Below are 27,686 nucleotides of genomic sequence, written 5' to 3'. Positions count from 1 at the left end.
CCCAGCCCTGAGAGAGTGGAGAGGAGGATTCACGGTGTCGAAGGCAGCGGATAGAGGATGAAAACAGAGAGTCAGCTTTGGCAGTGCGGAAAGCCTCCGTGACACAGAGAAGAGCAGGCTCGGTTGAGTGACCCGTCTTGAAGCCTGACCGGTTAGGGTCAAGTTCGTTCTGAGAGAGATAACGAGAAATATGATCAGAGACAGCATGATCAAGTGTTCTGGAAAGAAAATTATTAAGAAGGGATACAGGTCTATAGTTTTTGACGTCAAATAAGTCGAGTGTTGGCTTCTTGAGGAGGGGAGCAGAGGGACACTGTTTTGTTTGTTCAGATGCTTTCTCCGGTGAGATAAATTCATCCTCTTGCGAATTGAAGGAAATGTATGAAATACAGAGAGACGAAAGATTWAAAAAAAAAAATTAAATATATATTTCATTTTTGGGGGTACATTTTTGGGGGAAGCCTGACTTCCCTTAGCATCCATGAATACACGCCACTGAAATGATCACTCTTTGAGAATAACTGTTCCAGGCATGAGATACGCATCACTTCGCACTGGTAACTTTTTTCATTTGGGAAAATAATGTGTTATATTTTATTTTGTTATACTACGTCATATTTTTAAACTATAAAATAGATGTGTCTTGACTCTGATAAGGGCTCTCGAAATAAGAGCATCTTGTCTGCTAAATAAACAAAACAAGGCTATGTCATTGCACATCCATAAGCTTCTACAAGCAAGGTTACTGATTGTGTTTCACAACATAAAATAATCAGCTGAAATTATGTTTTCAAGAAATGTATCTTAAATGGCACTTGCTTTTTTATTGACTGAATAGACACTGAGTGTACAAAACATTAGTAACATCCGGAGTCAGACCCAGGTCTTCAGGGCTAAGCCCCGGATGTTATTTTATGTATTTTATTTTACCCCCAATTTCGTGGTATCCAATTGGTAGTTACAGTCTTGTCTCATCGCTGCAACTCCCGTACGGACTCGGGAGAGGCGAAGGTCGAGAGCTGTGTGTCCCCCAAAACACAACCCAACCAGCGACCTAGTCAGTGTGCATACACCCGGCCAACCACAGAAGTCGCTAAAGCGCAATGGGACAATGATATCCCTGCCGGCCAAATCCTCCCCTAACCAGGTGTCTCCCGGTCTCAGCCAACTGCGACAGAGCCTGGATTCGAACCAGGATCTCTAGTGGCACAGCCTTAGACCACTGCGCCACTCGGGAGGCCCTGCCTTGGATGTTCTGGATGTATAGTGACGTCCCTGCTGGTCAGTCTATGTCATGGAAAGAGGAKGTGTTCCTAATGTTTTGTACACTCAGTTTATATGTGGCAATTTAGCAACTAGGATTTGTTATCTGTAATGGTTATGATAAATTAGGCATTGTCACAATCTGTTAGCATATAGATAAATGAGCACATATGTTCTAAAAATAGAAGGGAAAAAATCCATTACAGTACTCGAGTACTCAAATAAAAATCATGTGAGTTCTCAAAGAGTCAAAAAATGTCAAATGCCCATCCCTCGGATGTATGTACTAGAGGTCTTATTGGTCCACCCGAACCCAAATAACAGGTGCCAGACAGGTATGAAATTCTGTAGTTGACCCTCGGATCCGGATTGGATCTGATTTGATTGTCACGGGTATGTGTAATTATAACTGATTTGTCGGTAACGACCCGTATAGACACGAACGCGACTTCTGCAATAGAGAGAGAGAGAGAAACGTTTCTCTTTTATACTGCTGCACAGGATTTTCACGAGAGTGGCGTGTGTAGCTTGTTGTTGTCGACCAATCACAAGTCATTAAAGCGGCACTAGCCTCTGGCTCTGTGTGTGCCACAGCAAGCAAGTTAGGAGATCAATGGAAGATGGAATTAAAATGATGCAATTAAAAGTTAAATGAGAAGGATAGGCTACAGTAACCAATAGTCAACAGGTAGGCTGCTACTTAATACTCTGAATGGACCAGGTCTATATGGGGACGGGTCTAGTTGTCCTCAGGTCCATTCGTACAGGTGTCCATATAAAAAATATATATATTAGGGTCTTGGGAGAAAAGCCTCAGATCGATTTCAGAACAAGACCTCTTGTATGTACAATAGGATGCATGACTATAAGACTACTGTACTTACACTGAGGGCACCACATACTCTTAAAATCTCCAGTATGCCAGCTAGGTTAGTCCTGCTCTGTGCCACAGCCCCCCACTGCAATCATGATGAGGTGGTCTGTCTGGGAGAAAGGGAGGTGTCCTCCAACCACTACCTTTCTCATTTCAGACTTCTTCTGCCTGCTCCATTTGGTTTTCATGGGACCAAAGTGAGACAGAGCTACCTACCGCACAGTGCTTACTGTAGTAACGAATGCTGTAGTGAAACCCACTGTTGTACTATCAGTCTTTCTTCCTTTGTCTACTTCATATATTTATCTGCCTCACCAGTATTCTGCTCTTCTTTCTTTTTCCTTCTTCTCATTTACTCTCTCTCATTCTCATTACGGTAGAGTATAACAAGGGGCATATTTTTCACATCTATATATACTATAGTCTCCTATCGCAGCTGTCACTTTCCTTCTCTTCCTATGGTGACCGACCATAGTTAACAGTATCGCTCGTTAGCTCATGTAATACCTTGTTCTTACTCACACAAGTAAAGGGAGATGGTACACTGAACCAATTTGGTTTCAAATGAAAGTCTATATTTAGATATGTAAGTGAATAAACCCTGCCATGCCTATACTGATTTGATTTAAGGAAATGCAATACCCCTAGTGGGAGGCCTAGCTGCGTGGTGTGTGTGTGACTTTCCTTTATTGTAATGAAAAGAAGCTGGGTAGCATTTATTATGTTTGGAACCTGTTGGTGCCTGGTTTGGTAATTAGAGCATGGAGCTACTTTCAAACTATTCAGGGATTTATTTTCTATTTTTTTTCTGTCTCACAGCAGAACACAAAGGAATTGGATTTCAGAAAGAAAATGAAAAGAGTCGTTTTTTTTAACCAGTTCTGTATTTTTTTTTCTAAATGTCAAACCCTCTGCTGAGATTGACATGCATATGTTTCCCACTGTTCAGAGCGGGTTGAAGAGCATAGATAAGAAGGGTTATTTCTCGGGCAGTTAAGTGCACTAGCTAACACATGCAGGGTTTGTACCTATCGCTGCTGTGTTGCTGACTGTCCTTACTGATTGTGGTTATAGCAGTGGGATCTTTGTGTCACTCTCTTGTTCCAATTGTTCAAAGCCCAAGCTTATTTTTCTGATGTTGCCTATTCAAGAATGGCTTCTTTCCATCAAAGGCATGAAGTCAGGCAGATTGTATAGACTACAAATTCTGCAATTCACACAATATTACTTTGTGGGAACGAGCGTCATATTCCATAAAACAAGCTTTTGATGGCAGCTCTTCCCAACAGTGAGGTTGAAAGGAAGTACACTGATGTGCTGTGGCTGGAATTGTATGAAAGAGGTGCATTTAGGACATCAAATGAAGAAAAAGAGCCTTTGGTGTGAAAAAAGTTCCACTGAACGGGTTTCAATCAGGTTTGGAAAGGGCTGCATTTTTGACAGATATTGTGTTTGATGTAAAAGTATGCTGTAAAACATAGTAAAAAATCAAATCAAAGGTTATTTGTTGTGTACACAGATAAGYAGGTGCAGTGAAATACACAAATAAAACCAAGAGAAAAAAAAGAAGAAGAAATTAAGAAATATAAGTACGAGCGGTGTCAAAGTCTTGAATATAAATATGTGATGTGTATAGACAGAGTGGACAAAAGGTATGTACAGCTGTAGTTATATAGGATGAGCTATGTCGAGAACACAGTATGTACTGTACATATAAAGTGGGTAATCAGTTTCTCAGATATCAAATATAATTTCTACTCTACGGAATTGTGTTGCAGGAATGCCACTCTTATCTGTATCTAAAAATCTAAAAATCTCGCTCATTTTTCAAAATAAAAGCCTGAAACTATGTCTAAAGCCTGGTCACAGCCTGAGGAAGCAATTGGAAAAAGAATCTGGTTGATACCCCTTTAAATGGAAGAAAGACGGGCCAGGAAACACAGATAAAATCTTWMAAAATCACTTCCGGGTTAGATTTTCTCAGGTTTTTGCCTGCAGAATCAGTTTTGTTATACTCACAGACAATATTTTGACAGTTTTGGAAACTTTGGAGTGTTTTCTATCCTAATCTGTAAATTATATGCATATTCTACGATCTGGACCTGAGAAATAGTCCGTTTACCTTGGGAACGTTATTATTATTTTTTTATTWAAAAAATCTGACCCCTAGCGTCAAGAGGTTAATGGGAGCGTGTTTGTTAATCTTGCGGATCAGTGAGACGCTAGCGTCCCATTTGGACAACTTCCGGTGAAATTGCAGAGCGCCAAATTCAAATTAAATGACTATAAATATTAAACTTTCATGAAATCACAAGTGCAATACATCAAAATAAAGCTTAACTTGTTGTTAATCCAGCCGCCGTGTCATATTTCAAAAATGCTTTACAGCGAAAGCAAACCATGCGATTATCTGAGGACAGCGCCCAGCACACAAATGCATAAGAAATAATTTTCAAGTTATTGCGACAGTTGCGACACGAAAGTCAGAAATAGCRATATAATATATGCCTTAACTTTGATGATCTTCTTCTGTTGGCACTCAAAAAGGTCCCAGTTACATCACAAATGGTCATTTTGTTCGATAATGTCCTTCTTTATATCCATAAAAACTCAGTTTAGCTGGGGCGCTTCAGTCAATAATCCACTCGTTTTCCCTCCTTCAAAATGCATACAAAATGAATCCCAAACGTTACCAATAAACTTATMCAAACAAGTCAATCAACGTTTATAATCAAACCTTAGGTACCCTAATACGCAAATAAAGCATCAAATTTAAGACGGAGAATCGTTATTGTCTTTACCGGAGAAAAATATCAAAGAACGCGCTCTCATTCACGCGCTTGGAAACACTACAGCCAAAATGGGAGCCACCTAGAAAAACAACAATTTCTGGCTCATTTTTCCAAAAACCAGCCTGAAACTCTTTCTAAAGACTGTTGACATCTAGAGCCCTAGGAACTGCAATCGGGCACGATTTTGCCCTATTATAAAAGTGCCAGCYATTGAAATCAGTGGTAGGATGAAAATAATTCTTGGGGGGATCCTCGGGGTTTTGCCTGCCATTTCAGTTCTGTTATACTCACAGACATTATTTTAACAGTTTTAGAAACKTTAGAGTGTTTTCTATCCAAATCTACCAACCATATCCTAGCTTCTGGGCCTGAGTAGCAGGCAGTTTACTTTGGGCACGCTTTTCATCCGCACGTCAAAATATCGCCCCCTATCCCAAAKAAGTTAACAGTACCACTGAATTWAAAAAAAAATAACGTCCAAGCGTCTTCGACATAGGGGATCGAGCTGATTCTATATCAATTTACAGAGGCCAGGTCATGAAGGAAGGCTTGCTCATTAAAGTTTTTTACCACGTGTCTATGACAAATCAGGAAGGTCGTTTTACTGAGCAGCCATTACGAACACAGGCTGTAAAACAGTGATCACTAAGGTCGTTACAGAAAACACCAGACTGATACCTATCAGGATTATTTGTGAAGACAATATCAAAGAGAGTAGCCTTCTCTGGGTGTTTTGGAGTCATACCTTGTGGGATTGGTAATAATCTGAGAAAGATTTAGGGAGTCCCATTGCTTTAGGACTTGGTCAGGTGGTTTAAGCCTGTCCCAGTTTAGGTCACCTAGCAGGACAAATTCAGACTTAGTGTAAGGGGCCAGGTGAGAGCTTAGGGCAGGTAAGGTACAGGCCAGTGCTGATGGAGGACAATAAATCCCAGCAACAGTCAACAAAGAGCTATTTGAAAGTGTAATACTTCAAACCAGAACATCTAATTGTTTGGGGACAGACTTGGTGGAGACAACTGAGCACTGAAGGTGTTCCTTGGTAAAGATTGCCACTCCACCACCTTTGGAAGATCTGTCTTGCTGATAAAGGTTATAACACTCAAAACACTCTTCCTTAACCACATCTCAGTACTGACCAACACATCTGGATTGGAGCTGTGGACCCACACTTTCAATTGATCCATTTTAGGTAATAAGCTTCTTGTGTTAACGTGCCGAAAACCCAGGCTTTTTCGAGAGCAGAAATCAGTGAAGCAGATAGCAGAGCACAAGTCAGAATTGGGGCTAGCAACAGTAGATGGGCCAGGGTGTACATGCACATTTCCAGATATTTTCAGCAGTAATACAATCAGGGCACGGCAGAGAACAGGGAGAGCTATGCAGTGTTGATATATGACATTTGAATGTGCATTAGATGGCAACAAGATCATATTGTACAGCAATTTCATCAGGTAACATGAATACAATGCCGGCGAGAGGTGGTTAGAATAGGATGGGAGGCCAAGAGTCTGTGAAACCAATAGAGCGTCAACAGCCCGAAAGAAAGCTTACAATGGTTCGTATGTGTAAGTTCGTGAGGGTCTTAGGGGCCAAGACAATTTTCTTCAGCCTCCTGAGTTTTCTTGGGTTATGAACAGACATTATGCTGGCTGTATCTCCTTACTAAACTTAGCCCATAGCATAACACGGGTCGTTTTTTAATGTAACAAAACATACAGTACTTAGCAGCTGTAAGACTTTCTATTTGACTCACAGTTACACATAGGTTAAAGGCCAGTGACTTGTCCAATACCCATGGGTACTTAACCTGACCTAACTCTTACAGAGAAATCACAGTAACTTTACACTCAGTGCTTGACTTAGACTGAAATAGGTGCCTGTACTCATTCTGGGTGCAGGAGCTCCACAATYTTTTTTGCTACTATTCTATGAGGTGCAGGAGCTCAAGCAGTAGAACATTTGAGGTGCCGGTACTCAGCTTCGGTGTGCTCMTGCCCAAGTCAAGGACTGGTTACAGTAGCACTACTCACCGTCAGCCGACGCCACAGTGATCGATGGTGGGTGATACACAAGGACTGGCCAGGCCGAGCCGGCCAAGCATTGAGAGAGAGTCAGAGTGGGAGTGAAGCTACCTGCGATGATGAATTATCCTATATTCACTGCAGCGTCTCTCCGCACGGCTCTGGAGTCAAAGCACCTTTCCCCGGTCAAATAAGATGCACTCACCTGAAAAATGAGAGTGCATTAATATGGAGTAGATGTCACCGTCCAGGCTGTTWTTGTTAAAGTACACTTTGTCATTTGCTTCATAGCATTTATTTCCCCTTCACCTTGTTTTCCTTATTCATATTTTACATCTTTGCACGGAACACAAATGGCCACCCTGGTGTATAAAACCAACAGAGTGAGCTCGGAGCATCTGTCAGTGTCGACACAGAGGAAGTTAAGCATGCTGTTACTCTGCTGGAGGATCTTGCGCAGTGTTAAGCACAGTTAGCAGTGGCACACTGTGTTATGTTCTCTAGTACAGTAGGTAGTATACATAGTAGGTGCAGTTCTGTATTTGAATTATTGTGATTTTACTGGAAAGTAAATTGAGATGTAATACTTCCCGTATACTGAGTATATTGAGATGTAATACTTCCCGTATATTGATTATATTGAGATATTATACGTCCTGTATATTGAGTATATAACTGCAGATTACATTTTATACAATATAATTATCTCATTTAATTTTAAAGATTACTGCATGGAATTTCATTGCATCTTGGTTTAACATTTAGCTTTTTTTTTATTAAAGAGAGGTTGGTCAGCTAATGAATAATCCATGAAGGAAAGAAAACATTTGCAGCAATGATAGATAACATAAAAGAGTAGTCAGAGGAATACACCATTACAATCTAAAAATGACCTGCCAAGGTTATCCAATCTGCCCATTCTATTTGAAGAAATGAATGAGACAAGAAGATGTACATAAAGAGATCTGATTGGTTCCTCGCAGCCTTTAACCTTATAAATGACAGCAAACACATGCAGTCAATAGTGCCAAATGAGGGTGGAGGTAGACTAGCTCTGGGGTCTGAGGTATTCATTCAGATTGACCTTCAAGCTATTCTGTATCACTCACGGCCCATCAGTCACTGTTCATCACTATTCATCAACCAGTAATTGRCACAGTCAATAGGGTTAACACAACACCTCTTTAACTATAAGCTGTTGATAGTGTATTGGCCAAACTTGACTTTTTTTAATGAAAGGGCAAATTGGACCAAATTTGATTGCACCTACCGTTGATTATTAACTTCTTAGAGGTAACGTATTCTAGTAAAGTTGTCACGGCTGTTGAAGGAACTGGACCAAGGTGCAGYGTGGTGAGCGTACATTTTCTTTATTTTTATCAAAATGTCGCCAAACAAAACAATAAACACTACAAAAAACAAACCGTGAAGCTCAAAGGCTATGTGCCCTAAACAAAGTTAACTTCCCACAAACACAGGTGGAAAAAAGAGCTACCTAAGTATGGTTCTCAATCAGAGACAACGATAGACAGCTGTCCCTGATTGAGAACCATACCCGGCCAAAACATAGAAATATAAAATCATAGAAACACAAAACATAGAATGCCCACCCCAACTCACGCCCTGCCCAAACCAAAATAGAGACATAAAAAGGATCTCTAAGGTCAGGGCGTGACAGTACCCCCCCCCCAAAGGTGCGGACTCCGGCCGCAAAACCTAAACCTATAGGGAAGGGTCTTGGTGGGCATCTATCCGCGGCGATGGCTCAGGTGCGGACGCAGACCCCGCTCCACCGCTGGCTCACCCCATTTTGGTGGCACCTCTGGTGCGGGGACCCTCGCCGCCGACCCCGGACTGGGGACCCTCGTTGCGGGCCCCGGACTGGGCACCCTCGTTGCTGGAGGCTCCGGACTGGGCACCCTCGTTGCTGGAGGCTCCGGACTGGCACCCTCGTTGCTGGAGGCTTCGGACTGGAGACCCTCGTTGCTGGTGGCTCCGGACTGGAGGGGACGTCGCTGGAGGCTCCGGACTGGAGACCGTCGCTGGAGGCTCCGGACTGGAGACCGTCGCTGGAGGCTCCGGACTGGAGGCCTTCGTTGGAGGCTTCATGCCATGTCTCACCACTGGAGGCTTCTTGCCATGGATCATCACTGGAGGCTTCTTGCCATGGATCATCACTGGAGGCTTCGTGCCATGGATCATCACTGGAGGATTCGTTTGCCATGGATCATCACTGGAGGCTTCGTGCCATGGATCATCACTGGAAGCTTCTTGCCCTGGATCATCACTGGAGGCTTCTTGCCCTGGATCATCACTGGAGGCTTCGTGCCATGGATCATCACTGGAGGCTCGTGCCCTGGATCATCACTGGAGGCTTTGTGCCATGGATCATCACTGGAGGCTTCGTGCCATGGATCATTACTGGAGGCTTCGTGCCATGGATCATCACTGGAGGCTTCTTGCCATGGATCATCACTGGAGGCTTCTGCCATGGATCATCACTGGAGTGGAGAGACATACAGGAGGCCTGGCTCTGGGAGCAGGCACACGGACTCACCAGGCTGAGGAGACATACAGGAGGATTAGTTCTTGGCCGAGGCACAAGACTCACCAGGCTGGGGAGACATACAGGAGGCCTTGTCCTTGGCCGAGGCACCAGATACACTGGGCCGTGGAGACGCACTGGGGTCTCGAGCTAAGAGCTTGCACAACCCATCCTGGCTGGATGGGTTGACTTTGGCCCGGCACGTGCGGGGCGCTGGCACAGGACGCACTGGAGACGCAGTACGCAGAGCCGGCGCAGGATATCCTGGCCCGAGGAGACGCACTGGAGGTCTGGAGAGCAGGGCTGGCACAATCCGTCCTGGCTGGATGCTCACCCTAGCCCGGCAGATGCGGGGAGCTGGGATGTAGCGCACCGGGCTAAGAACGCGTACTGGAGACACTGTGCGCTCCACCGCATAACACGGTGCCTGACCAGTACGACGCCGCCACGGTAAGCACGGGGAGTTGCCTCAGGTCTCCAACCTGACTCTGCCACACTCCGCGTGTGCCCCGCGGGCTGCGTCTCGGGCTTCCTTTCCAGCCGTGTTCGTCTCACCGACTCCATCCTCCGGTATCCCTCTTTGCACTGCTCCATAGAATCCCAGGCGGGCTCTGGCACTCTCCCTGGGTCGACCGACCACCTCTACCTCCTCCCAGGCTGTCTCATACCCCTGGCCACGCTGCTCCTCCTTACCACGCTGCGATGTCCTTTGGTGGTGGGAAGTTCTGTCACGGCTGTTGAAGGAACTGGACCAAGGTGCAGCGTGGTGAGCGTACATTTTCTTTATTTTTATCAAAATGWCGCCGAACAAAACAATAAACACTACAAAAAACAAACCGTGAAGCTCAAAGGCTATGTGCCCTAAACAAAGTCAACTTCCCACAAACACAGGTGGAAAAAAGAGCTACCTAAGTATGGTTCYCAATCAGAGACAACGATAGAYAGCTGTCCCTGATTGAGAACCATACCCGGCCAAAACATAGAAATAKAAAATCATAGAAACACAAAACATAGAATGCCCACCCCAACTCACGCCCTGACCAAACCAAAATAGAGACATAAAAAGGATCTCTAAGGACAGGGCGTGACAAAAGTAAAATACCATTCACTATTGTGCACTCAAATCTTTTTTTAAATTCTTACTGTATGTATATCATCGTGATATGACTTTGGTATTATACATCTTGGTAGACCTAAGGCTGGAGTTTTAAGCATAGATCATAGTCCACAGACGCAGAGWTAATCCAGCTTCCCATTGTGACATAGCTACGTGGCTCTGAGACCACCRTCGCGCAACGCCCCRGAATTCTCAACCAACACTGCTCCCGGTATGCATCCTCTTTTCATTTAAATGTGACAAAGGTTGGAGAAATTGCTTGAGCTGCGCTGAGAATTCTAAAGTATGAAAACGAACAGTCTAATATTCTATAACACTGCTGTGTGTACCACGTTTTGGACAATGATAGACGCTTTACAATGTACACTGACGGTTGTACATGGCAAACATCCAGAATACACTCTGTCTAAAATGTGATGACAGAGTAGTAATGAGATTGCTCCAAAGTATGTGTGGCGCACACGTGACGTAGAGTATAAAGTATATTAAAAACTGTGTGGTTCGAGCCCTGAATGCTGATTGGCTGACAGCCATGGTATATCAGACCTTTTTTTTTACCACGGGTATGACAAAACCTTTATTTTCACTGCTCTAATTACGTTGGTAACCAATAAGGCACCTCAGGGGTTTGTGGTATATGGCCAATATACCATGGCTAAGGGTTGTATCCAGGCACTCCGCGTTGGGTTTTGCTTAAGAACATCTCTTAGCTGTGGTATATTGGCCATATACCACACCCCCTCATGCCTTGTTGCTTAATTACAAGAATTAACCGAGAGATTATGAGTCTATATTACCGATTTACTTGTCCACCTCTTTCACTGGAATTATTTACTGATTCAAATGGTGGGTTTTATTTACTTATAAGAGTTTGACGATTATCTTTCTCCTCTCTTATCAAGGGCATACCGTATACTGTACATAGATTCAATAAAAAGAAAATGAAGTTGACATAGCTACATTGTCAAGCTCTATAAAAATACAAATAAATCACCATTTTGTATTGCAGTAGTATTCATGGTGTGAAAAGCATTTCTTCAACGATGCACAAACTTTGTAAATGGTTTGGATCAGGGATGGTGGATATATCTGTCATGTTAAAACCTTTTAGGGCTAGGTTTCCGGCTAGCGGGACAACTTCCGGTGAAACTGGAGGGCGCGCAAATCAAATAAATTATCATAAAMATTATGGATATTAAACATTTAGGTACATATAAGTGTCTAATATCAGTTGAAAGATTAAATTGTTGGTAATCTAACTGCACTGTCCGATTTACAGTAGCTATTACAGTGAAAACATGCCATGTGATTGTTTGAGGACGGCTCCCCACATCAAAACATTTTCCCACCGGCACAGGCTTCCTAAATTCACAAATAGCGATTAAACATAGTCACTTACTTTTTGAAAATCTTTCACTGATTTGTCATCCAAAGGGTCCCAGCTATAACATGTAGTATCGTTTTGTTAGATAAAATCTTTCTTTATATCCCAAAAAGTCAGTTTAGTTGGCGCCATTGATTTGAGTAATCCGCTCGTTCAACATGCAGAGAAAGGAATCCGAAAATCTACCCCTAAACTTTGTTTCAAAAAGTCAAATTAAATTTCTATATACTCCTCAGATACCCTAAAATGTAATCAAACTATAATATTTCTTACGGAAAGAAGTGTTCAATAGGAAACCGATTTTAGCAGGTGCGCACGCAAACAATAMATTTCCAAGACTGTGTCCCTGTACTAAAACTGATATGTATTATTCATTTYTGAAGTTACAAGCCTAAAACCTTGAACATAGACTGCTGACACCCTGTGGAAGCCATAGGAATTGCATCCAGGGAGCTAATTTTCAAGATGACCTTATACTTGCCATTCTAAGAGGATAGTCTCTCACAAAGAAATCTGGTTTGTTTTTCTTTGGATTTTCTCCTACCATATCTATTGTGTTATATTCTCCTACATTATTTTAACATTTCTTCAAACTTCGAAGTGTTTTCTTTCCAATGGTACCAATTATATGCATATCCTGGCTTCAGGGCCTGAGCAACAGGACATGATTTGGAAAGGCACTTACCTGTCTATTTAACAGCCATCACTAACATTGAGTGGCTGCTGCCAACATACTGCTGTCAACATACTGACTCAAATCTCTAGCCACATTAATAATCAAAATTGGATGTAATAAATGTATCACTAGTCACTTTCAACAATGCCACTTTATATAATGTTTATATAGCCTACATTACTCATCTCATATGTATATACTTTACTCTATATCATCTACTGCATCTTGCCTATGCCGCATGGCCATCGCTCATCCATATATTTATATGTACATATTCTTATTCATTCCTCTACACTTGTGTGTATAAGGTAGTTGTTGTGAAATTGTTAGATTACTTGTTAGATATTACTGCACGGTCGGAACTAGAAACACAAGCATTTCGCTACACTCGCATTAACATCTGCAAAACCATGTGTATGTGACCAATAAAATTTGATTTGATTTGACGAGGGGTGGGGGTGTGTGTTTTTTTGCCAATAACAGCTGGTGAGTGATGTCTAATATTAAAGAAGTCTCTTGGTATTGCTCGCCTGAGGAAGAGTACCTTATGATAASCWGTSGAYCACACTATCTACCAAGAGAGTTCTCATCTGTATTATTCGTAGCCATCTATTTACCACCACAAAGCGAAGCTGGCACTAAGACCGCTCTCAACCAACTCTATAAGGCCATTAGCAAAGAAGAAAATGCTCACCCAGAAGCGGCGATCCTAGTGGCCGGGGACTTTAATGCAGGCAAACTTAAATCAGTTTTATAAATTTTTTACCAGCATGTCACATGTGCAACCAGGGGGAAAAATATCCTAGACCACCTTTACTCCACACCGAGATGCATTCAAAGCTCTCCTCCACCCTCCATTTGGCAAATCTGACTACAATTCTATCCTCTTTATTCCTGTTTACAAGCAAAAACTAAAGCAGGAAGTACCAGTGACTCGCTCAATACAGAAGTGGTCAGATGACGCGGATGATACACTACAGGACTGTTTCGCTAGCACATACTACAATATGTTCCGGGATTCATCCAATGACATTGAGGAATACACCACCTCAGTCATCGGCTTCATCAATAAGTGCATTGATGACGTCGTCCCCACAGTGACTGTACGTACATATCCCAACCAGAAGCCATGGATTACAGGCAACATCCGCATCGAACTAAAGACTAGAGCTGCCACTTTCAAGGAGAGGGAGACTAATCCGGACGCTTATAAGAAATTAGACGAACCATCAAACAAGCAAAGTGTCAATACAGGATTAAGATTGAATCCTACTACACCAGCTCTGATGCTCGTCGGATGTGGCAGGGCTGGAAAACTATTGCGGACTACAAAGGGGAACCCAGACGTGAGCTGCCCTGTGATGTGAGCCTACCAGACGAGCTAAATGCCTTTTATGCTCGCTTCGAGGCAAGCAACACTGAAGCATGCACGAGAGCACCAGCTGTTCTGGATGACTGTGTGGTAACACTCTTGGTAGCCAATGTGAACAAAACCTTTAAACAGGTCAACATTCACAAAGCCTCTGGGCCAGATGAATTACCAGGACATGTACTCAAAGCATGCGCGGACCAACTGGCAAGTGTCTTCACTGACATTTTCAACCTCTCCCTGACCGAGTCTGTAATACCTACATGTTTCAAGCAGACCACCATAGTCCCTGTGCCCAAGGAAGCGAAGGTAACCTGCCTAAATKATTACTGCCCCGTGGCACTCACGTCGGTAGCCATGAAGTGCTTTGAAAGGCTGGTCATGGCTCATATCAACAGCATCCTCCCAGGCACCCTAGACCCACTCCAATTTGCATACCGCCCCAACAGATCCACAGATGACACAATCTCAATCGCACTCCACACCGGCCTTCGTCACCTGGACAAAAGGAACACCTATGTGAGAATGCTGTTCATCAACTACAGCTCAGCGTTCAACACCATAGTGCCCACAAAGCTCATCACTAAGCTAAGGACTCTGGCACTAAACACCTCCCTCTGCAACTGGATCCTGGACTTTGTGACTGGCGGCGCCCAGGTGGTAAGTGTAGGCAACAACATATACGCCACGCTGATCCTTAACACTGGGACCCCTCAGGGGTGTGTACTTAGTACCCTCCTGTATTCCCTGTTCACCCACGACTGTGTGGCCAAACACRACTCCAACACCATCAATAAGTTTGTTGATGATACAACGGTGGTAGGCCTGATCACGACAACGATGAGACGGCCTATAGGGAGGTCAGAGAACTGGCAGTGTGGTGCCAGGACAACAACCTCTCCCTCAATGTGAGCAAGACAAAGGAGCTGATCGTGGACTACAGGAAAAGGCGGGCCGAACAGGCCCCCATTAACATCGATGGGACTGTAGTGGAGCAGGTCGAGAGTTTCAAGTAGTTTGGTGTCCACATCACCGACGAACTATCATGGTCCAAACATACCAAGACAGTCATGAAGAGGGCACAACAAAACCTTTTCCCCCTCAGGAGTCTGAAAAGATTTGGCATGGGCCCCCAGATCCTCAAAAGGTTCTACAGCTGCACCATCGAGAGCATCCTGACCCGATGCATCACCGCCTGGTATGGCAACTGCTCGGCATCTGACCGTAAGGCGCTACAGAGGGTAATGCGAACAGCCCAGTACATCACTGGGGCCAAGCTTCCTGCCATCCGGGGCCAAGCTTCCTGCCATCCAGGACCTATATAATAGACGGCATCAGAGGAAAGCCCATTAAATTGTCAGAGACTCGAGTCACCCAAGTTATAGACTGTTTTCTCTGCTACCGCACAGCAAGCGGTACCGGAATGCCAGGTCTAGGACCAAAAGGCTACTCAATAGCTTCTACCACCAAGCCATGAGACTGCTGAACAATTCATTRAAATCGCCACCGGGCAATTTACATTGACAACCCCCCTCTTGTACACTGCTGCTACTCGCTGTTTGTTTGTTACCTATGCATAGTCACTTCGCCCCCACCTACATGTACAGATTACTTCAACTAGCCTGTACCCCTGCACACTGACTCGGTACCTGTGCCCCCTGTATATAGCCTCGTTATTGTTATTCTTATTGTGTTACTTTTTATTATTACTTTTTATTTTAGCCTACTTGGTAAAAATGTTCTTCTTCTTGAACTGCACTGTTGGTTAAGGGCTTGTAAATAAGCATTTCACGGTAAAGTCTACACTTGTTGTTTTCGGCGATTGTGGCAAATAAAGTTTAATTTGATTTGACTCGAGGCTGTAATCGCTGCCAAAGGTGCTTCAACAAAGTACATTTACATTTTTACATTTAAGTGATTTGAGAGCCTTACCAGAGCGATTTACAAATTGGTGCATTCACCTTCTGATATCCAGTGGAACAACCACTTTACAATAGTGCATCTAACTCTTTTAAGGGGGGGGGTTAGAAGGATTACTTTATCCTATCCTAGGTATTCCTTAAAGAGGTGGGGTTTCAGGTGTCTCCGGAAGGTGGTGATTGACTCCGCTGACCTGGCGTCGTGAGGGAGTTTGTTCACCATTGGGTGCCAGAGCAGCGAACAGTTTTGACTGGGCTGAGCGGGAACTGTACTTCCTCAGAGGTAGGGAGGCGAGCAGGCCAGAGGTGGATGAACGCAGTGCCCTTGTTTGGGTGCAGGGCCTGATCAGAGCCTGAAGGTACGGAGGTGCCGTTCCCCTCACAGCTCCGTAGGCAAGCACCATGGTCTTGAAGCGGATGCGAGCTTCAACTGGAAGCCAGTGGAGAGAGCGGAGGAGCGGGGTGACGTGAGAGAACTTGGGAAGGTTGAACACCAGACGGGCTGCGGCGTTCTGGATGAGTGTAGGGGTTTAATGGCACAGGCAGGGAGCCCAGCCAACAGCGAGTTGCAGTAATCCAGACGGAGATGACAAGTGCCTGGATTAGGACCTGCGCCGCTTCCTGTGTGAGGCAGGGTCGTACTCTGCGAATGTTGTAGAGCATGAACCTACAGGAACGGGTCACCCCTTGATGTTAGTTGAGAACGACAGGGTGTTGTCCAGGATCACGCCAAGGTTCTTAGCACTCTGGGAGGAGGACACAATGGAGTTGTCAACCGTGATGGCGAGATCATGGAACGGGCAGTCCTTCCCCGGGGGAAGAGCAGCTCCGTCTTGCCGAGGTTCAGCTTGAGGTGGTGATCCGTCATCCACACTGATATGTCTGCCAGACATGCAGAGATGCGATTCGCCACCTGGTTATCAGAAGGGGGAAAGGAGAAGATGAATTGTGTGTCGTCTGCATAGCAATGATAGGAGAGACCATGTGAGGATATGACAGAGCCAAGTGACTTGGTGTATAGCGAGAATAGGAGAGGGCCTAGAACAGAGCCCTGGGGGACACCAGTGGTGAGAGCACGTGGTGCGGAGACAGATTCTCGCCACGCCCACTGGTAGGAGCGACCTGTCAGGTAGGACGCAATCCAAGCGTGGGCCGCGCCGGAGATGCCCAACTCGGAGAGGGTGGAGAGGAGGATCTGATGGTTCACAGTATCAAAGGCAGCCGATAGGTCTAGAAGGATGAGAGCAGAGGAGAGAGAGTTAGCTTTAGCAGTGCGGAGCGCCTCCGTGACACAGAGAAGAGCAGTCTCAGTTGAATGACTAGTCTTGAAACCTGACTGATTTGGATCAAGAAGGTCATTCTGAGAGAGATAGCAGGAGAGCTGGCCAAGGACGGCACGTTCAAGAGTTTTGGAGAGAAAAGAAAGAAGGGATACTGGTCTGTAGTTGTTGACATTGGAGTGATCGAGTGTAGGTTTTTTCAGAAGGGGTGCAACTCTCGCTCTCTTGAAGACGGAAGGGACGTAGCCAGCGTCAAGGATGAGTTGATGAGCGAGGTGAGGTAAGGGAGAAGGTCTCCGGAAATGGTCTGGAGAAGAGAGGAGGGGATAGGGTCAAGCGGCAGGTTGTTGGGCGGCCGGCCGTCACAAGACGCGAGATTTCATCTGGAGAGAGAGGGGAGAAAGAGGTCAAAGCACAGGGTAGGGAAGTGTGAGCAGAACCAGCGGTGTCGTTTGACTTAGCAAACGATGATCGGATGTCGTCGACCTTCTTTTCAAAATGGTTGACGAAGTCATCCGCAGAGAGGGAGGAGGGGGGGAGGGGGAGGAGGATTCAGGAGGGAGGAGAAGGTGCAAAGAGCTTCCTAGGGTTAGAGGCAGATGCTTGGAATTTAGAGTGGTAGAAAGTGGCTTTAGCAGCAGAGACAGAAAGAGGAGAATGTAGAGAGGAGGGAGTGAAAGGATGCCAGGTCCGCAGGGAGGCGAGTTTTCCTCCATTTCCGCTCGGCTGCCCGGAGCCCTGTTCTGTGAGCTCGCAATGAGTCGTCGAGCCACGGAGCAGGAGGGGAGGACCGAGCCGGCCTGGAGGATAGGGGACATAGAGAGTAAAAGGATGCAGAAAGGGAGGGAGGAGGGTTGAGGAGGTAGAATCAGGCGATAGGTTGGAGAAGGTTTGAGCAGAGGGAAGAGATGATAGGATGGAAGAGGAGAGAGTAGCGGGGGAGAGAGAGCGAAGGTTGGACGGCGCGATACCATCCGAGTAGGGGCAGTGTGGGAAGTGTTGGATGAGAGCGAGAGGGAAAAGGATACAAGGTAGTGGTCGGAAGACTTGGAGGGGAGTTGCATGAGATTAGTGGAAGAACAGCATCTAGTAAAGATGAGGTCAAGCGTATTGCCTGCCTTGTGAGTAGGGGGGAAGGTGAGAGGGTGAGGTCAAAAGAGGAGAGGAGTGGAAAGAAGGAGGCAGAGAGGAATGAGTCAAAGGTAGACGTGGGAGGTTAAAGTCACCCAGAACTGTGAGAGGTGAGCCATCCTCAGGAAAGTAACTTATCAAGGCGTCAAGCTCATTGATGAACTCTCCAAGGGAACCTGGAGGGCGATAAATGATAAGGATGTTAAGCTTGAAAGGGCTGGTAACTGTGACAGCATGGAATTCAAAGGAGGCGATAGAACGATGGGTCAGGGGAGAAAGAAGAGTGTCCACTTGGGAGAGATGAGGATCCCAGTGCCACCACCCCGCTGACCAGAAGCTCTCGGGTGTGCGAGAAAACGTGGGCAGACGAGGAGATGAGCAGTAGGAGTAGCAGTGTTATCTGTGGTAATCCATGTTTCCGTCTGTGCCAAGAAGTCGAGGGACTGGAGGGAAGCATAGGCTGAGATGAACTCTGCCTTGTTGGCCGCAGATCGGCAGTTCCAGAGGCTRCCGGAGACCTGGAACTCCACGTGGGTCGTGCGCGCTGGGACCACCAGGTTAGAGTGGCAGCGRCCACGCGGTGTGAAGCGTTTGTATGGTCTGTGCAGAGAGGAGAGAAGAGGGATAGACAGACACATAGTTGACAGGCTACAGAAGRGGCTACGCTAGTGCAAAGGAGATTGGAATGACAAGTGGACTACACGTCTCGAATGTTCAGCAAGTTAAGCTTACGTTGCAAAAAATCTTATTGACTAAAATGATACAGTACTGCTGGCTGGTGAAGTAGGCTAGCTAGCAGTGGCTGCGTTGTTGACTTTGTTTGAAAGTGTAGCTGGCTARGTAACCTCRATAACTGGCTAGGTAACCTCGATAACCTMGATAATTACTCTAAACTACACAATTATCTTGGATACAAAGACAGCAAAGACAACTATGTAGCTAGCTAACAGTACACTAATCAAGTCGTTCCGTTGTAATGTAATAGTTTCTACAGTGCTGCTATTCGGTAGGAGTTGGCTAGCTGGCTAGCTAGCAGTGTTGACTAMGTTAGAAGGACGAAAATAGCTGGCTAGCTAACCTCGATAATTACTCTAAACTACACAATTATCTTTGATACAAAGACGGCTATGTAGCTAGCTAAGAAAAAATTGCTAAGATCAAACAAATCAAACTGTTGTACTGTAATGAAATGAAATGAAATGTAATACTACCTGTGGAGCGAAGCGAAATGCGACTGAGCAAAGAGGTCGAACCAAAGTACTGAGCAAAGGGGTCGAAATACTTATGTAAATGTGATATTTCCGTTTTTTATTTTTTATACATTTGCAAACATTTCTAAAAACCTGTTTTTGCTTTGTCATTATAGGGTATTGTGTGTAGATTAAGGCTGCAATGTAACAAAGTCTGGAAAAAGTCAAGGGGTCTAAATAATTTCCGAATGCACTGTAAGAGCAGGGCAAATCCTCACGTTGTCTGTCTCTCTCTCTCCATCCCTTCTTACCCCACTCTTGCTTCCTCAGGCATGTGTAGCTGTAAGTCTCAGCAGCCTGAGCTCCATGGTGTGGTCATCATGCTGGGTGCTGGTGACACAGCGTTTGACTGTGCCATAAAGCTAGAACCTCTCAGAGCATGGCTCTTAACAGTGGCTTTAAAGTTCCTTCAGAAGATGCTCTTTTGACCACAGTATTGATTATGTCCTCCTACTCTGAGATACTTTTTGAATACGGGCCTTGGGCAGAATTATAGCTGAACTTGTATTTTAGCAAAAATTCGATCTTTGAAATCAATTCATGAGTTATACATACATACGGATCTTAAGTTTGAATAGAACCTGACCATGCTCAATTACTCACTAAACTGTTTCTGACCATGACCCAGTAGCTATGAACATACTGATCTTTACAGCCGCTATTCCAATAGGCCTGTAGCCTCTATATGCAGCTAGCTGACTGCTTTTGACACACTTCATTTCTGGTGGCTCTTCTTACATTTGTTATTCATATAGATTTGCTAGGTAGCTGACGGTGGCTTTCGTCTTGGTTATAAGCTCATGGCCATTCACATTGTCCTTTTGTCTTTTCTGTGAAAAAGTAAGAAAGAAGTTATTGCACTGTAAAAACGTCTTCAGTTTTTTTATGAAAGAAAAAAAAGGAAAAAACTCTTGACGCGATTATGAAACCAGGTTTATTCTCAGAATATTTTTTTTTCTCCACGAAACAATCAAAGAAAACAATTGATGGCATGGAAACAGAAATAATATAATTGATTTTTAAAGATAGTAAGAAAGTGAGATACTTTAACCTTTGAGTTTCAAATAACATATCTATACAGGCCTCAAACACACATTACAGAAATAACATAAATACACAATGCCTCTTTACTGTAGATTTTTATGTAATTTTTTTAATGGCCAAGGTTTTTAAATCATGCATGTCAGTAAGGTGAATATACTGCATAAGACCAGGGCGTTGCACTAATGTGAATTCAGACAATATGCTTAACAGAGGCAGGGGGGACCACGACCATTATAACAGCCTGTCTGTCCCCCTACTGTGCACTGCCGTGGACAGCCACGGTAATTAGTCCTCTGTTGTTGAATGGTTTTAAGCTTCTGTGTGGAAATCATAAAGTTTGATCATCAATTCAAAGAAAACCATAGCAGGGGAAATGGGAAAAAGATGTGAAAATGGGCACCATATCATAGTAATACAGTGCCTTCGGAAAGTATTCACACCCTAGACGTATTCCTTATTTTGTTGTGTTAAAGCCTGCATTCAAAATGGATTACAATATTTTTTTCTCACACATTTACACACAATACCCCAAAACGACAAAGTGAAATCTTTGCTAATTTAATGAAAATGAAATACAGAAATATCTAATTTACATAAGTATTCACCCCCCTGAGTCAATGCATGTTAGAATCCCCTTTGGCAGCATTTACACCTGGATTGTACAATATTTGCACATTATTATTTTTCAAGTTCTGTCAAGTTGTTTGTTGATCATTGCTAGACAGTCATTTTCAAGTCTTTCCATTGATATCATGCCAGTTAAAGTCAAAACTGTCTCTAGGCCAGTCAGAAACATTCACTGTCATCTTGGTAAGCAACTCCAGAGTATATTTGGACTTGTGTTTCAGGTTATTGTCCTGCTCAAAGGTGAATTTGTCTCCCAGGGTCTGTTGGAAACCAGACTGAACCAGGTTTTCCTCTAGGATTTTGCCTAAACAACTCCTAAGACCTTGCCGACGACAAGCATACCCATAACATGATGCAGCTACCACCATGCTTGAAAATATGTTTTGTGTTGGATTTGCCCCAAACATAACGCTTTGTATTCAGGACATAAAGTTCATATCTTTGCCACATTTTTTGGAGTTTTACTTTAGTGGATGCATGTTTGGAATATTTTTATTCTGTACAAGCTTTCTTCTTTTCACTCTGTAATTTTGATTAGTATTGTGGAGTAACTACAATGTTGTTGATCTATCCTCAGTTTTCTCCTATCACAGGAGAAATCACTGTCACTGCTCGACTGAGGGACCTTACAGATATTTCTATGTGTGGGGTACAGAGATGATGTAGTCAGTCAGAATTCATGTTAAACACTATTATGGCCCACAGAGTGAGTCAATGCAACTTAGCATGTGACTCCTGAACTTATTTAGACTTGCCGTAACAAAGGGGTTGAATACTTATTGACTCAAGACATTTCAACTTTTCAAAAATGTCTAAAAACATAATTTCACTTTGATATTATGGGGTATTGTGTGTAGGCCAGTGACACACAATCTCAATTTAATATATTTTAAATTCAGGCTGTAACACAACATTTTTTGGAATAAGTCAAGAGATGTGAATACTTTCTGAAGGCACTGTAAATAGCCTAATGATACTACTTCTCCAGTCAAATGAACTCGTGGATACCATTTTTATGTCTCTGTGTCTAGTATGGAGGAAGTTAGAGAGAATTTTGGGAGCCAATGCTAACTAGTGTTAGCGCAATGACTGGAAGTCTATCTACTAGCATGCTAGTGGACATCCATAGACTTCCAGTCATTGAGCTAACGCTAGTTAGCATTGGCTCACAAAACAAAATCTTACTTCCTTCATACTAATGTTGTAATGTATCCACACTGTTCCCACAACCTTTAAAGAACTCAGAAATGCTGTTTTGTGAACATTCTTGCAACATCAAAGGAATATTTTTTGCACCCTGATACAAACATTATCTGAATGTCAACACAACTAGACAGTTTTTTGTGTTTTGGGAACATATCTTTGTGATGTCCCCACATTGTTCCCACCAGACTGTTACCACAACCTAATTAAACATTCTGGGAACCTTTAAATAACAGATTAAATGTGTTCTAGATACATTCTTGCAACATCAGGTGAATGTTTTTTTGCACACTAAAAGTAACATTGTATAATCATCCGCACAACTGGAAAGTTTTTTTGTGTTCTGGAAACATACATTTTCTGATGTCCCCACCAGACTGTTCCCACAACATAATGAAACATTCTGGTAACTTTAAAAAACAGACAAAATGAGTTCTGGGTACGTTCTTGAAACATCAGGCAAATGTTTATACAAACATTGTTCAACCATCAGCATGACTGGACAGTTATTGTTTTATGAGAACATTTGCCGCAACCTAACGAATGTTCTGGGAACTTTCACAGAATAAATTTTAGTTTGCTAGGAAATATTTCTGGTACATTATGTTATTGCATTACCTGGAAACCTTATGAGAAATTTTGGGGTATGATCTGTGGGAGTTGTTACAGATGTTGTGCACAACATTTTAATGAATGTTAGGAGAACATTCCAAGGATTTTTCAACTGAAAAAAAAGTTTACAAAAAAACATTTTTTCTTCAAAAACAAATATWTTTWTTTKKGGGGGGTTATTGTCCTAATGTGTGAGAAAACCCTGACTAGAACTTAATGGGAATCTTACCGGGTTTGCTGGGTTTAGTCCTGAGATAAATGAATGACATTTCCTCAACATGACGTCAAAACATGTCTTTTGTATAGAAATGTTTTCATGTTTCAAACAATTATGTTTAATTCTTAAAAGTCCTGCAGACAAGTTGGGAACAAAGGGTAGGTGTCACGACTTCCGCCGAAGTCAGTTCCTCTCCTTGTTAGGGCGGCGTTCGGCGGTCGACGTCACCGGTCTTCTAGCCRTCGCCGATCCACCTTTCATTTTCCATTTGTTTTGTCTTGTTTTCCCACACACCTGGTTTACATTCCCTCATAACTTGTTGTGTATTTAACCCTCTGTTCCCCCCAAGTCTGTGTGTGAAATTGTTTGTTGTAAAGTGCTTGTGCACTCTGACTGGTTCACGACAGGTTATTTTGTACCCATATTTTGTTGTTCTGGGTGCCGTTGGTTTTGCATATTAAACTGCTCCGGTTATTACCCAGTTCTGCTCTCCTGCGCCTGACTTCCATGCAGCCAGTTACGCACCAGTAGGGTAGAATAGGGGGAAGGGGAGCTGAGAGCAATATAAAAAGACAACATCAAAAAAACATATGCTATCCTTTTCCTCAGATGGAGCTGGTCAAAGAGGAGAAGTGTGAGTTCCTGCCCTTCCTGTGCCCTCGTGAGGTCATCAAGATGAGCGGCTGCGTGGCCGGCCTGTGGTTTTGCCGCACCGAGCAGACGGAGTGCAGGATTGGCTGGAGGACAAGGACTAGATCGTCCAGCTCAAAGTCGATTATATCATCAGCACCATCGGCTCCACGCTGACTGACCCTTAAAGTAAGGTCTGATAGAAGGGGAAATCAGGTCTGATAGAAGGAGACTGATCAAAGGTGTCCCCTTCATTGTAGTACCCTTAGAAGTGACTGTTGAAGTGCCCTTGTTGTCCAATCTTATCAGGATCTTACTGTATTAGGATTGACCTGTTAAAACATAGAATAACTACGTAAATGGCAGAGAATTGGCAGAATGTTGATTATCAGATCCTACGTTATGTTAAGTTATGTTATGTTACAATACAGCTCCACTTTATGTGTGGTCTAATCAAGATTTTTCAGTCACCCTTGTCATGTTCCGGACACCCCTGCACTTAACGGATCATACAGTAACATGCCAGGCATTTTTTCCAAATCCACAATGAGTCCCTGCATTCAGCTGATATCTGTACTCTGAAGCAGCCAAGGTCTTGTAATTGTTAGCTACAGTGTTAATGCCCCAGTAAAGAGCCTGCCAGGACAGGGAACGTATTGCTCTCCCTACAATCCATTCTCCATACTTTCCTTTCCCTGTATGGTGGCCTGGCACATACCTGGAACACTGTATGAGATTTCCTTCACAAGAATCCATAGAGAAATAGAGCATTCAGAGGCAGCAATTTCTCCATTTCTGGAGGGCCAGTGAGTGTGCATGCCTTACTATTGCAGACAGCTTGTGGCTTCTATCAATGTAATTGTCTGCATTTTTTCCAATCCCCTATATATGTTTGGGTAAATATCTTTAATATCTTTTCCTTCTATATTATATTCTCCTAACGCTATCATCCCTCCCCTAATTGACAACAATACTTAGGCTTATACATACTATACTGAACAAGTGTTGGTCCCATGTTTTATGAGCTGAAATAAAAGATCCCTGAAATTTTCCATGCKCAGAAAAAGCTTATTTATCTCACATTTTAGCACAAATTTGTTTACATTCCTGTTGTTGAGCATATCTCCTTTGCTAAGAAATCCATCTACCTGACAGGTGAGGCATATAAAGAAGCTGATTAAACTGCATAACATTTACACGGGTGCACCTTGTTCTGGGGACAATAATAGGCCACTCTAAAATGTGCCGTTTTGTCACATAAAACACAATGCCACAGACGTCTCAAGTTTTGAGGGAGTGTGCAATTGACATGCTGACTGCAGGAATGTCCACCAGAGCTGTTGCCAGAGAATGTAATGTTAATTTCTCTACAATAAGCCGCCTCCAACATTAGAGAATTTTGCAGTACGTCCAACAGACCTGACAACTGCAGACCACGTGTAACCACACCAGTCCAGGACCTCCACATCCGGCTTCTTCACCTGCGGGATCATCTGAGACCAGCCACCCGGACAGCTGATGAAACTGAGGAGTATTTCTGTCTGTAATAAAGCCCTTTTGGCTGGGCCTGGCTCCCAAGTGGTTGGGCCTATGCCCTCCCAGGCCCGCCGATGGATGCGCCCCTGCGCAGTTATGTGAAATCCATAGATTAGGGCCTAGTGAATTTTTTTTAATTGCATGATTTCTTTATATGAACTGTAACTCAGTAAAATCATTGAAATTGTTGCATGTTGCATTTATATTTTTGTATATATACATTTTACGGACACAATATATTTTAAATTAGTTTATTTATTTATTTATATATTTTTTGTCCCACCCTTCAGCTCCACTCAACCCCTCCCATCTCTGAACACCATCCAGTTTGGATTTCTATTTGCCATATATTTTTCAACTATGCTTTGATGTTTCACAAAAGTCCTGAATCTTTCTATTCTCATAGTTTCTATAGATTGTAAATGAACAATAAAATGTTTTGCAATTCACCAGCAGTGCTATTTGCAGAGTTAGCTCCAGATAAATGTTGGAATTCTTCAGCTATTCCTGAACCTGCGACTAAAAACAAGCCACATATAGAAGTACCAAAACAAGTGATCTAATGATCCTGTCTCTTCACATCAAAATCTGCAGAGCTGGGATGGTTGTATCCCCCATATATATAACACTCTATTGGTTGCAAGAATTTTATATAATAATTTAAATTGAAAAACTCAACGTTTTGAATCCGGCGTCGTTTTGTGTATCAGTTTCTAAACCATGTGCCATGGAATCGGTACATCAAAAATCTCTTCCCAACTATTTTGCAACCTGTAAGGCTGTAATTCTTTTGTTCTTAAATGAAACTGGTATACTTTTAAATTTATCACAATTTTCTTTAACCACTTTTGGTCTTTAATGCAGGGCTGACAGACAAGTTCATTACCTTTTCCCCCTTCCACTTGCCTCATCCATTGTTGCGGTAATGCTGCAATTAGTTGATTATAATATTGAATAGAGCAGACATATCCATATATTTTGTTAGCTGCATGTGTGACATAACTCCACCAGTCCGATTTATGATATAATTTACAAAGAYGTTACCGTTTTTAAACAGTTTTTTAAATGAAGTAGTATATTTGAGTTTAACCATAATATTTGTTGTAATATTTGTTCTGTCTTTTCTGTTGGATTAAACTTGGATGGCAACCAACTTTCTAAGGCTTGTTTTAAAAATAGGGATATTTGGATAATGTAATCTGAATAAAGGGAAAAAGGCCATTCTTGAACATGGGGTGAGTCATTCTTACTAATCTACTAGAGAACCAGTTCGCATTTAAGTATAGTTTTTGTATGACTGAAGCCTTTAGTGAGAGGTCTAATGCTTTAATATTTAATAACTGTCTCCACTCTCCACTTCTGTGAGTTTCAACACAAAATCAGGGTACAGTCAAATAAGAGGACTAATACAAAGATACAATAGTGGCAGATAGTAGATAAATACCCCTCTATTCTTACCCACAGTTGAAGTCAGAAGTTTACATACACTTAGGTTGGAGTCATTAAAACTCATTTTTCAACCACTCCACAAATTTCTTGTTAACAAACTATAGTTTTGGCAAGTCGGTTAGGACATCTACTTTGTGCATGACACAAGTAATTTTTCCAACAATTGTTTACAGACAGATGATTTCAGTTATAATTCACTGTATCACAATTCCAGTGGGTCAGAAGTTTACATACACTAAGTTGACTGTGCCTTTAGACAGCTTGGAAAATTCCAGAAAATGATGTCATAGCTTTAGAAGCGTCTGATTGGCTAATTGACATCATTTGAGTCAATTGGAGGTGTACCTGTGGATGTATTTTAAAGCCAACCTTCAAACTCAGTGCCTCTTTGCTTGACATCATGGAAAAATCAAAAGAAATCAGCCAAGGCCTCAGAMAAATAATTATAGACCTCCACAAGTCTGGTTCCTCCTTGGGAGAAATTTCCAAACGCCTGAATGTACCACGTTCATCTGTGCAAACAATAGCACGCAAGAATAAACACCATGGGACCATGCAACCGTCGTACCGCTCAGGAAGGAGACGCGTTCTGTCTCCTAGAGATGAACGTACTTTGGTGCGAAAAGTGCAAATCAATCCCAGAACAACAGCAAAGGATCTTGTGAAGATGCTGGAGGAAACAGGTACAAAAGTATCTATATCCACAGTAAAACGAGTCCTATATCGACATAACCTGAAAGGCCG

General features: G+C 43.1%; 1 pseudogene; it reads left to right on the top strand.

The window, feature by feature from the left end:
• LOC111979058 (dihydropyrimidine dehydrogenase [NADP(+)]-like) overlaps window positions 1-27,686 on the top strand; it is a 184,137-nt pseudogene that overhangs the window by 50,112 nt on the left and 106,339 nt on the right.

Source organism: Salvelinus sp. IW2-2015, linkage group LG19, assembly GCF_002910315.2.
Source record: "Salvelinus sp. IW2-2015 linkage group LG19, ASM291031v2, whole genome shotgun sequence".
Classification (NCBI taxonomy): Eukaryota; Metazoa; Chordata; class Actinopteri; order Salmoniformes; family Salmonidae; genus Salvelinus; species Salvelinus sp. IW2-2015.
Note: the sequence above shows the minus strand (reverse complement) of the source record. Positions and strands in the feature narration are given on the sequence as shown.